Raw genomic sequence first — 10,696 nt, 5'->3', positions numbered from 1 at the left:
CTGGGGGCCTGGGGCTCACTGAGGCAGCAGGCCAGCTATGGCACTGGGCCCTGCTCCTGTCCACACTGTCAAGGTGGAGGGGGAATGTAAACTGTGCTGCTCACTAGTCCCTCTAACCTCAAGAGTGTTCCCGCAACTCTCCTACCATCTGGCAGGATTTTAGGGTTGGTTTGTTTATATTCTAGTTGCCCTTTTAAACTTGAGCTTTTTTTTTTTTTTTTTTTTTTTTTTTTTGGTGCTCCAGGGAAGAGGGATCTCCCAGCCTGTGGGTACCATCCCTCCCCAGCGCAGTTGGCAGCGTTGGGAATGGGGATTCCCCTTGTCACTCAGTCTCCGTTTCTTGCCATTCTCTCTGGGTTGTTTATATCATTTGTTGTGCAAAAGCTGTTCAGACAGCCCTAGGTCCTTCTCCAGGAGGAATTGATCTACAAATGGGGGTAGATTTGGTATATCTGTGGAGGAGGTGAGTTCAGGGTCTTTGTACATTGTCATCTTAGACTAGAGCTCCAAATTTGTCTGTTTTTAAAGTTTGCATTATTTAACAAAACAAATAAAAAAGCCCCAAGAACAGTGAAAACACTGTGCAGACCAAACAGTTTTTGACTGAATTAACTTCTGTCAAGCCACCTGTCCCTGCCTGGTAAGCTATGTTGTGTTCCCTGGAAAGCCATTCTTTCTGGTGAGACATTTAGGACAAGTCTTTTTTTTTTTTTTTTTTTTTTTGACTTAGCTAAAAACTCTCAGGATTAAATAAATGGGGGTTCTTTCAGTGGACAAATGCTTTACAAATAGAGTCAGAGAGCAAGGGAATCCAGCAAGTTGCTTTAATAAAGTTTCATCCAGTCCTAAAACAAATTATTCTTTTGCAATTAACAGTGTTGGAGTGAAAATGGCTCTCACTCAAATAGAGACTTGGACTAATGCCAACTGGATTCACGTACTTTTTTGCGTTCCTCCCAGTGCCTAGCACAGAGCCTAGCACACAGCAGTTGCTCAGTAGGTGTTAGTTTGATGTGTGAGTGAGTGAATGAATGATGAATGGATGGATGAATGGCTCTTTGCTTGGCTCACAGAGAAGACCGGCATGTGAATTTAGGCTGAGGGACAAGGAAGGTCTTCTCTAGGCAATTCCAGAAAAAGAGAAAAAAAAAATGAGGCTTCTGTGTTCATTCACAGCCTCATCTGTAATAATTGAAATATCATTTGTTTCATGTGTGGTTGCTGGTTTTTGTTTAATTTAATGTTTTGGTAATGAGTTCTTAAGCACTGAACTATTAGCAATGTTGTTACTAGGAGTAAAATAAGTAATAAATGGTAGTTGTTTGATTTTTAATGAACTTCAGGTGTTGTTTTTTAGCTAGAAAAGGGCAGCCTGCTCAGAATAGGCATGTTTTTGGAGGATTGCCGCCCCCTCGTGGATTCAGTGGAGAAAGACAAGAGTTTGAAGCCTCCTGCTCTTGGCTTAATGGAGGCAACTGGCTTTTCCAGTTCAACAAATACTTTATTCAGGGGCTGAGGGTAGGGTACAGATAAGAATATTGCATACTACTCATCCTCCAGCAGCTCACAGAAACCACAGAGCTCGAAGGGACTTTTGAGACGTTCGTTTTCAACCGCTGGTCCTCAGAAGTCTGGTGGGAGCGGTCCTCTCTTGGGTGGCGGTTGAGAGCGGACAGTGCGCCATGATGGCACACTTCGGGGTACAAGGTAGTGGAGCGCTGCCTGCCCACCCCGAAATGCCGCACTCCGCTGTTGTATCTCCTGCGAGTATTTGCACCTAATCATGTCATCATCAAGTCCCGCTTCTGGTACTTTGTGTCTGAAGATGAAGAAGGCTTCAGGGGAAATTGTCTACTGTGGACAGGTGTTTGAGAAATTCCCCTTGTGGGTGAAGAACTTCAGCATCTGGCTGCGCTACGTCTCCCGCAGTGGTACCCACAACATGTGCGGGGCGTATAGGGACCTGACGACGAGGGCGCCGTCACCCAGTGCGACCGAGACATGGGCACCTTGCACCGCTCCCTGGACCGCTGGATCCAGATCATGAAGGTGGACGAGATTGCAGCCAGCACGTGCCGCCGAGCAGCAGTCAGACAGTTCCATGACTCCAAGAATCAAGTTCCCACTGCCCCACCGGGTCCTGCGTCACCAGCACAACCCGCATTTCATCACCAAGAGGCCGAACACTCTCTTTTAGATGCCGAGCCTCCCTGGCTCCAGTTCTGCCCAAATGAATTCAACGGGAAAACAAAACAACAAAAATCAAACAACAAAAAAAGGGCTTCTTGTGAAGATAACAGAACACCTTTTTCTTTTTTCTTTTGTCTTTTCTTTTCTTTTCTTTTCTCTTTTATGTTTGTTTTGAGAGAGAGAGAGTACACAAGCAGTGAAGGGGCAGAGAGAGGGAGAGAGAGAATCCCAAGCAGGCTCCCTACTGTCAGCACAGAGCCCAGGGCGGAGGGGGCTCCATCTCAGGAACCATGAGATCCTGACCTGCGCTGAAATCAAGAGTCCCACGCTTAACCCACTGAGCCACCCAGGTGCCCCTAATGGAGAACACTTTCTTCTTAAAAAAAAAAATTTTTTTTTAACGTTTATTTATTTTTGAGACAGAGAGAGACAAAGCATGAATGAGGGAGGGTCAGAGAGAGAGGGAGACACAGAATCTGAAACAGGCTCCAGGCTCTGAGCTGTCAGCACAGAGCCCGACGCGGGGCTGGAACTCCCGGGACCGCGAGATCATGACCTGAGCCGAAGTCGGACACTCAACCGACTGAGCCACCCAGGTGCCGCTGGAGAACACTTTCAATGAAAAACTTACTTCCATAAGTTTTTTTTAGACTTGAGATATCTGCTACTGTTTTTTTCTAGTGGGTGCTATAAAATAAGCAATTAATGAACAGCTATTTAGAAGAACCCTCCCCCCAAATGTGGAAAGAGATGCTCATATAGTTGGACAACTCTTTTTTGCAGAGATGTATGGGCCTCACAGTGATTACTTATTGTGTTTTATAATGTATAAACCTGATATTACTTAGTAAGGTAACCTTAGTGAAGGGGAGACATGTGTGCTAGATCATAGCTTGGATAAGGGTTTGAAGTGAATCCTTTCTTCAGGGTACTTTGAACCAAAGCTGTGACTTCAGGAGCTGCCCCTTGAGGGTGCTCCACCCACGTGGAGCACTTCTCAGGAGCTGTTTGTAGAATTTCTAGGTGGAGGACGTGGCCTGGTCTAAACATAGGCATCTTTTCATTTTAGGAACAAATCCAAACAGTAGGAACTGAATAATCCAGGTCCAGCAAATAGTGGCTGAAGAAACTGCATTGGGGTCCAGCCTTGGTGATGTGAGTTGGGAGGTAAGGTCAAGTTGTTTGTTTGATTTTCGTTTTATCTTTTTCCCTTTATGTCATTTAATCACCCATACTTCTCTTAGGTAATATTCTGCTGAATCTATTTATTTATTTAAAACAATGTTTATTTTTTTTTGAGAGAGAGAGAGCACAAGCAGGGGAGGGGCAGAGAGAGGGAGACACAGAATCTGAAGCACACTCCTCCACAGTCAGCACAGAGATGGATGCAGGGCTCAAACCCACAAGCCGTGAGATCATAACCTAAGCTGAATGAAGTCAGATGCTTAGCCAGCTGAGCCACCCAGGCGCCCCATGCTGCTGAATCAGTTTTAATGGCTCATTGGTTTCTTTGGTACTTTCTTAATGTTTATTCCATTTCTTCTTATAGAAACAACACATGTGCAGGAGTTTTAGAATAGTGAATATGCTTGGCGGGCTCCCCATTTCTGCATGTGGGTCCAAGGCTTCCTGTTTCTGCCTCTGGTGACTGGAGGTTGGATGGAGAGTGTCGCCAGAAACACCTTCTGGAGTTGGGAGTGGGGCCTGGAGGTTGTCTGGCTCTCCGTATGGCCCCCTTCTCTTCCCTGAGCGTAGGTCCCTGTGGCCTCTGCTCTTCAACTTTTCTTTGGTCAGCTCCCCCCTGTCAGAGCTGAGCAGAGCCCTGCTCCCTGCTCTCACTCTGTCCCCCTGCCCTCTCACCTAGCCAGCCTGCAATGTCAGTCCTTACTGGGCCTCCTTCCTCAGCCCCATTCTATAGGTTCTCTGGGCATACTGGGGGGAGGAGGTGGTGCTTCCTTTAGGAGGGCTGCATTGGTGCTCCTCGAGATCAGCCTGCCTGCTGCTGTAAGCTTGGCCATCTAGAGCCCTCATCTCTGCTCCAGGGTGCAGGCTAAGTGTCCAGACCACAGTCATGACCAGGTACTCCCATCAGAGGCTCCTCTCCATTTCTCAAACCATTTAGGCGTGGAGCAGACAAGTCCACTCCAGACTCCACCATGCCTCTGCTCTCCCAGCCTTGGGGAATCCCTTTCTCTTCTTCCTCTGCCATCACACCCTTCTGCCTCTTGAGCACCTGCAATTTCATTCTGTAAGTATGCCTTTTCCAAACAATATTCCTGGTGGCTTTTTTTTTTTTTTTTTTTTTTTTTGTAGGCTCCAGAAACCCAAAGAGGATCCTATACTACACCTTAGGTCATCATCATTTGGGCTCATTCAGAATGTGGTGGGGTAGCACCAGAAGACACTGAGCCCATCTCCCTTTGATATTTCCCTATTCCCCAATTCTCCATTCAGAGGGTGGACTCTGAGCTTATTACCTCAGAGGGGATGTGGCATGTGTGAGTCAGAGCCGGCCTGCAAGCTAAGCCTTTAGGGGAACTTAGGGGCCATAAGTAAAGGAAGACTGGGAACAGACAGAATTTCTTTGCCAAAAGCAAGGAAGGCGGGCAGAGATAAGGCTTTCCTTCTCAGATTAGGGACAGATTGTCCCATGCTAGAGAGAGAGGGAGAAGAGGGGCTTCCTGCAGCCCTCCAGGTGAGGGCCAGTAAAGAAATGGCTCCAGGGGTTCATTCAGATTTGGAGGCCCTTCTGTCGTTTTATGGCCTCTGAGAATGGGGGTGGTGGTGAGTGCTGACCATGGTTGTGTTAGGAGGAATCTGTGTGGACAGCCACTCCCCAGTCCCTAACACTTTGGTACTGAGAAGGCATCCTAGGGTGATTCTGAGATAAGAGTGGAAACCCCAAGCAAGACTCAAGTAGTACTTGTCTGGAGTCTGGGAGAATGAGTTTTCAAAATGAAAACAAGTTGAAATTTGGGAATTAAAGTGTTTTTTATCAAAAACCTGAGTTCAAGGGCTGATTCATGTCTACTACATGGCTGAGGAGGCAAGTGATATGAGGAAAATAATTGTCATTGTTTTACAACAGGCTCAGGAAGAGGCCACTGTTACTTCTGGGGCATCTAGCCAGAGAAGGAAGCTTTAATTCTGCAGGTCTCATTCACCCCCAACCCTCCAGGTAAGTAGGTGTTAAACCTTCTTTTTAAGGTTTAACATGGGGGGGTGGCAGGAGGACGACAAAAGAGGGGTGCTTCTTGCCACATCCCTACCTGAGGCCCCAAGTCCAGCATGAAATGTTCTTTGGACCAAATGGCCAACAAATGAGGGTTTGATTGCTGAGAGCAACATCACCCAGGCCATTGAGATGCTGTAGCAGCTGCCTGGTGATGCCTGGGGAGCCATAGGGAGCGGTACCAAGGCTCTTTTCCCCTCTGTGCAGTGATGGTCCCCATTGTAGAAATGCGCTGTGCTCTAGAACAACTGTCACTCCTTATTTGGAGTTGAGGATGTATTTCCCCAGGCTAGCACTGGACTGTATTTTGTTGGTTTTATTTTTTGCTTATGAGGGCAGTTTTTGTACATAGAAAGCTATTAATGGCTTTTATGTTTTTTAAAAAAATTTATTTACTTATTTTGAAAGAGAGAGAGAGGGAGGGGGAAGGACAGAGGGAGAGAGAGAATCCCAAGTAGGCTCTGCATTGTCAGATCCTACTGTCACCATGCGCTGACACCATGGGGTTCCCTCTCACAAACTGAGAGGTCATGACCTGAGCCAAAGTCAAGAGTCAGATGCTCAATCCAATGAGCCAGCCAGGTGCCTAAGGTTTTTAAAATTAGTATTTGATTAATTAAAGATACAAATTGCAAAACCTTAAGTTTATAAGTTCAACTTAAAAATTTTCTTACACTTCTATACTCCATAAATATACAAATGTATTTATAAATGTATTATAAATGCACTATAAATGTACTTATAAATGTACTCTAGAACAATTTATCATCACTTTTAAGCTTTTGATTAATGTTTAGTCTCATTTGCAAACTTAAATTTTAAATTGCATTTATAAGTTGAATATATTAATTTATAGCATCTAAAATACTATATTAATGTATAATATAAATTACTAAAATAAACTTAATATGTTTATTTTTAAATGTCTATTTACTTAGAGAGAGAGAGAGACTCCCAAGCAGGCTTTGTGCTGTCACTACAGAGCTCGATGTGAGACTTGATCCCACGAACAATGAAATCATGACCTGAGCTGAAATTGAGTCAGATGCTTAACTGACTGAGCCACCTAGATTCCCCCAAACTTAATATGTTTAAATTTCATTTATAAAATTAATTTTTGTATCATTTGTCCGGCAAAAACTACCTAGGTACTCAAGTAACTCTTGTAAATATAACAAACTTATAACTATTGTGGATTTAATTTATCTTAATCACTTCACTCTTATTTATATAGTCAACCAAATTCTTCCATACCTTTTAACTTAAAATCAGAAGTCTAAAGTCAAATACACAACTATATGTACATATGTATATATAATATGTAATACATTATATATATTATATATATAAATAAAAATGTTTATATTTTTATTTTGAGAGAGTGAAAGCAGGAGGGGAGGGGCAGAGAGAGAAGGAGAGAGAATCCTAAGCAGGCTCTGCACTGCTGGCATGGAGCCCCACACAGTGCTCTGTTCCAGGAACCCACAAGACCATGACCTGAGCCTAGATCAAGAGTTGGATATTTAACCGACTGAGCTACCCAGGTGCCCCAACCCTGAAAGCTTTTCTAAAAATAATGGATGTAGGGGCACCTGGGTGGCTTGGTCGGTTAAGCGTCCAACTTCAGCTCAGGTCATGATCTCACGGTCCGTGAGTTCGAGCCCCGCATCGGGCTCTGTGCTGACAGCTCAGAGCCTGGAGCCTGTTTCAGATTCTGTGTCTCCCTCTCTCTCTGCCCCTCCCCTGTTCCTGCTCTGTCTCTCTCTGTCTCAAAAATAAATAAACGTTAAAAAAAATAATGGATGCTGTGGTCAAATCCACAGATATTCTAATTTAATTGGTTGGGGGCAGGGCATAGATTTATTTTTTAAGTTTCCCCAGCTGATTTTTTTTTTTTTTTTTTTTTTAGAGAGAGACAGAGAGGGCACAAGTGAGCAAGGGGCAGAGAGAGAGAGAGAGAGAGAGGGAGAGAATATCCCATGAGGGGCAGAGAGAGAGAGAGAAGCAGGGTTCACTTGAAGTGGGGCTTGAGCTCACCTGAAACAAGGCTCGAACTCATGAAACTGTGAGATCATGACCTGAGACAAAGTCAAATGCTTAACTGACTGAGCCACCTAGGCACCCCTCCCCAACTGATTTTTATCTGCAATTTTAATGAGAACAACCTTTCTGAGACTGGGAATATGCTTTACCTTTACCTTTACCATTTTATTTTATTTTATATTTTATATTTTATTTTATTATATTTTATTTATGTTGCATTGTGTTGCATTGTGGTCCATTTGATTCCATCCCATTGAATCTCATTGCATTGTATCCCATCCCATCCCATTCCTTTATTTTAGAGAGTGAGAGCCAGGGAGAGGGACAGAGAGAATCTTAATCAGGCTCCACACTCAGCATGAAGCCCAATGTGGGGCTCAATCTCATGGCCCAGGGATCATAACCTGAGCCAAAATCAAGAGGTGGGCACTCAATGGACTGAATCACCCAGTTCCCCAAAATGCTCTTTTTCTAAAATAACAGTGAGACTTAGCAGGTGTTTGTTTTTGTCAAGAGAATTAACTGGGCAAAGTAAGAAATCAGCAATCCTTTATCATCCTCTGAAATTTATTTTGAAATTTCAAAAGAAAGCCAAAGGTTTGGGAGCGACTACATTAGAGGCTAGTAAATTATTAGGACTCTGGAGTTCTTAGCCCTTGAGGGAAGAGGAGTCTGGTATCTTTGCATCCCAGGTGCCTAGTAGAGTGCAGAGAACATAGGAAGCTCAATTTTGCTTTCAAATGAACAAATAAGTGAGGAAAAAAGACTTTTGAATTTCAGAAAATGTGTTTCTAAGCATGGAAACTCTAGTTGTGAGTGGGAACTTAAAAACATGCCTAAATGAGGAAGCTTCAAATGTGTGTTTTTTAAAGTATCTTTATTTTAATAGATAGCACATGTGCACATGCACAAGTGCAAAAGTGGGGGAGTGGCAGAGAGAGAGAGAATCCTAAGCAGGCTCAGTGCTTTCAGTGCAGGACCCTACAAGTGGAGCTCGACATGGGCTTGAACCTACAAACTGGCAGATCATGACCTGAGCTGAAACCAAGAGTTGGATGCTTAACTGACTGAGCCACTAAGATGCCCCAGAATGATATATTTTTAATTGAATCACAAGTTCAATTTATTAGATTCTCTAATATGCCAAATTATTTAAAATATTTCAAGTAATTTATTTGTATTTTATTTTTTAAAGTTTATTTAACTAATCTCTACACTCGTGGGGCTTAAACTCACCTTGAGATCAAGAGTCATGTGCTCTTCTGACTGAGCCAGCCAGGCACCCTTCAAGTACTTTAAATACCACATATTCAAAAATAATTCCTAAACACTACACAAAAATATTAGGACAGTAGGTTTAGTATCTCTATACTTAATTCTAAGTGTTTTTAGGAATTAAAAATCCTTACCGATTAAGGAAACTATACTGTCTCAAGAAATTTAGGGTAAACTTCTCAGTGGACTGTGTGCCCTCAAACAAGGGCACCTCATATCCCACTTTTGTAGGTTCATATAAATGACTTGGTTCTCAAGTTTTTTTTAGACCAGATTCTTTTCTGTCCCTTGAATATACTCTGAGTTATCTTCCTAGTCTGGGTCATTAAAAAAATGCTTTACAGATACTTCAATAATGGGTGACTAGATGTTGCATCTTTCTCATTTTCTTTGACTCTATAGCCCAGAATTAAAATTAAGCTAAGGATAACCTCCCATGATAATTCTGAGATATGGGAGTAATAACCTGGGAAGAGAGAAGCAAAAGCTTCCTTTTTTGGGGGTGCTCTACTTCCCTCTCAGCCCCTCCTCCCATGGCCCTGGGGCTTCTTCTCATGGCCCAGGGCCCTCCTCTTGCCCTCCAAACTCTTCCCTCATCTTGTGGGTGTCTACCCTGGAATGGTCTTTCCCCACAGTGACATTCTCATTTTTCCGTCACTCCTCCCATTTCCTCAGGACCCTTGATCTCAGTGAACAGTCAGGAGGAAGACAGACAATAGAATGAAATCGTGAGTGAGTGAGGGCTGCTCACACTCTTAGAGGTATTAATAAGATTATTCTTGTTTTATGTTTGTTTATTTCTATAAGGCAATTATTCTGTTTTTAAAAAATTTTTATTTATTTTACTTATTTTTTTTAAAGTTTATTTATTTATTTATTTATTTATTTATTTATTTATTTAGAGAGGGATGGGGCGCCTGGGTGGCTCAGTCAGGTGTCCGACTTCGGCTCAGGTCATGGTCTCTCAGTTGGTGGGTTCAAGCCCCGCGGCAGGCTCTGTGCTGACAGTTCGGAGCCTGGAGCCTGCTTGGGATTCTGTGTCTCCTCCTTTCTCTGCCCTTCCCATGCTCATGCTCTGTTGTGCTCTGTCTCTCAATAATAAATAAACATTAAAAAAAAAAAAAAAAGAAAGAGAGAATGTGACTGGGGAGGAGCAGAGAGAAGGAGAGAGAGAGAATCCCAAGCAGACTCTGAACTGTCAGTATGGAGCCTGATGTGGGGCTTAAACCCACAAACTGTGAGATCATGACCTGAGCCAAAATCAAGAGTTGGATGCTCATTTGAGCCACCGAGGTGCCCCTATGTTTGTTTATTTTTGAGAGAAAGGGAGAGGAAGGGGGGGAAAGGACCGTTAATAAGATTCAAATGAAGACCTTGCTAACATGGATGGAACTCTCATAGAAATTTGAGTTTCTGCACTAGAGTTGAATATAAATATTAAAAACTCCCAGGTTTCAATTTGGGGGAGAGGGCACCACACCAGCTAGGCCATTGCTATAGTTTGTCGCAGGCATCTGGCTAGCCTTTTTCAAGTGTTTCCTCATTCTCACAACTTTCTCCACTTTTCCACATTTAAAATATTGAATATATTTGACATGTAATGTGCAAATTTAAGGCATACAACTTATTAGTTTGACACATCTATATATTGTAATATAATTGCCATTGTAGCAATATTTAACCCCTCTATCATGTTATATAATTATTCTTTCTTTTTAGCAGTTGGGATAATTAAGTTTTAGTCTCATAGTAAGTTTGATCGTAGTACAATATTGTACAATATCATCTACATTCATTATACTGTATAGACTTTAGATCTCTATGACTTATTTACTACTTGTTGCAAGCTTGTGCCCTTAAACACCATCAATCTTTTTTATTTATTTTTTAAATGTTTGTTTATTTTTGAGAGAGACAGAGCATGAGCCGGAGAGGGGAAGAGAGAGAGGGAGACAC

At 42.8% G+C, this 10,696-nt stretch overlaps 1 long non-coding RNA gene and 1 pseudogene across 1 annotated transcript; both read left to right on the top strand.

Annotated features, from left to right (window-relative positions):
- Window positions 1-1,387: 1,387 nt before the first annotated feature.
- Window positions 1,388-2,388, top strand: LOC123580339 (annotated as a pseudogene).
- A 411-nt stretch (window positions 2,389-2,799) lies between these two features.
- On the top strand, window positions 2,800-10,696 carry LOC123602958. The gene is made up of 3 exons (XR_006714653.1): window positions 2,800-3,357; window positions 5,279-5,368; window positions 10,651-10,696. It is a non-coding gene; the product is annotated as an uncharacterized LOC123602958 (long non-coding RNA).

This window comes from Leopardus geoffroyi, chromosome A1 (assembly GCF_018350155.1).
Source record: "Leopardus geoffroyi isolate Oge1 chromosome A1, O.geoffroyi_Oge1_pat1.0, whole genome shotgun sequence".
NCBI classification, from domain to species: Eukaryota; Metazoa; Chordata; class Mammalia; order Carnivora; family Felidae; genus Leopardus; species Leopardus geoffroyi.
This window is presented reverse-complemented; position numbering and strand designations above follow the sequence as displayed.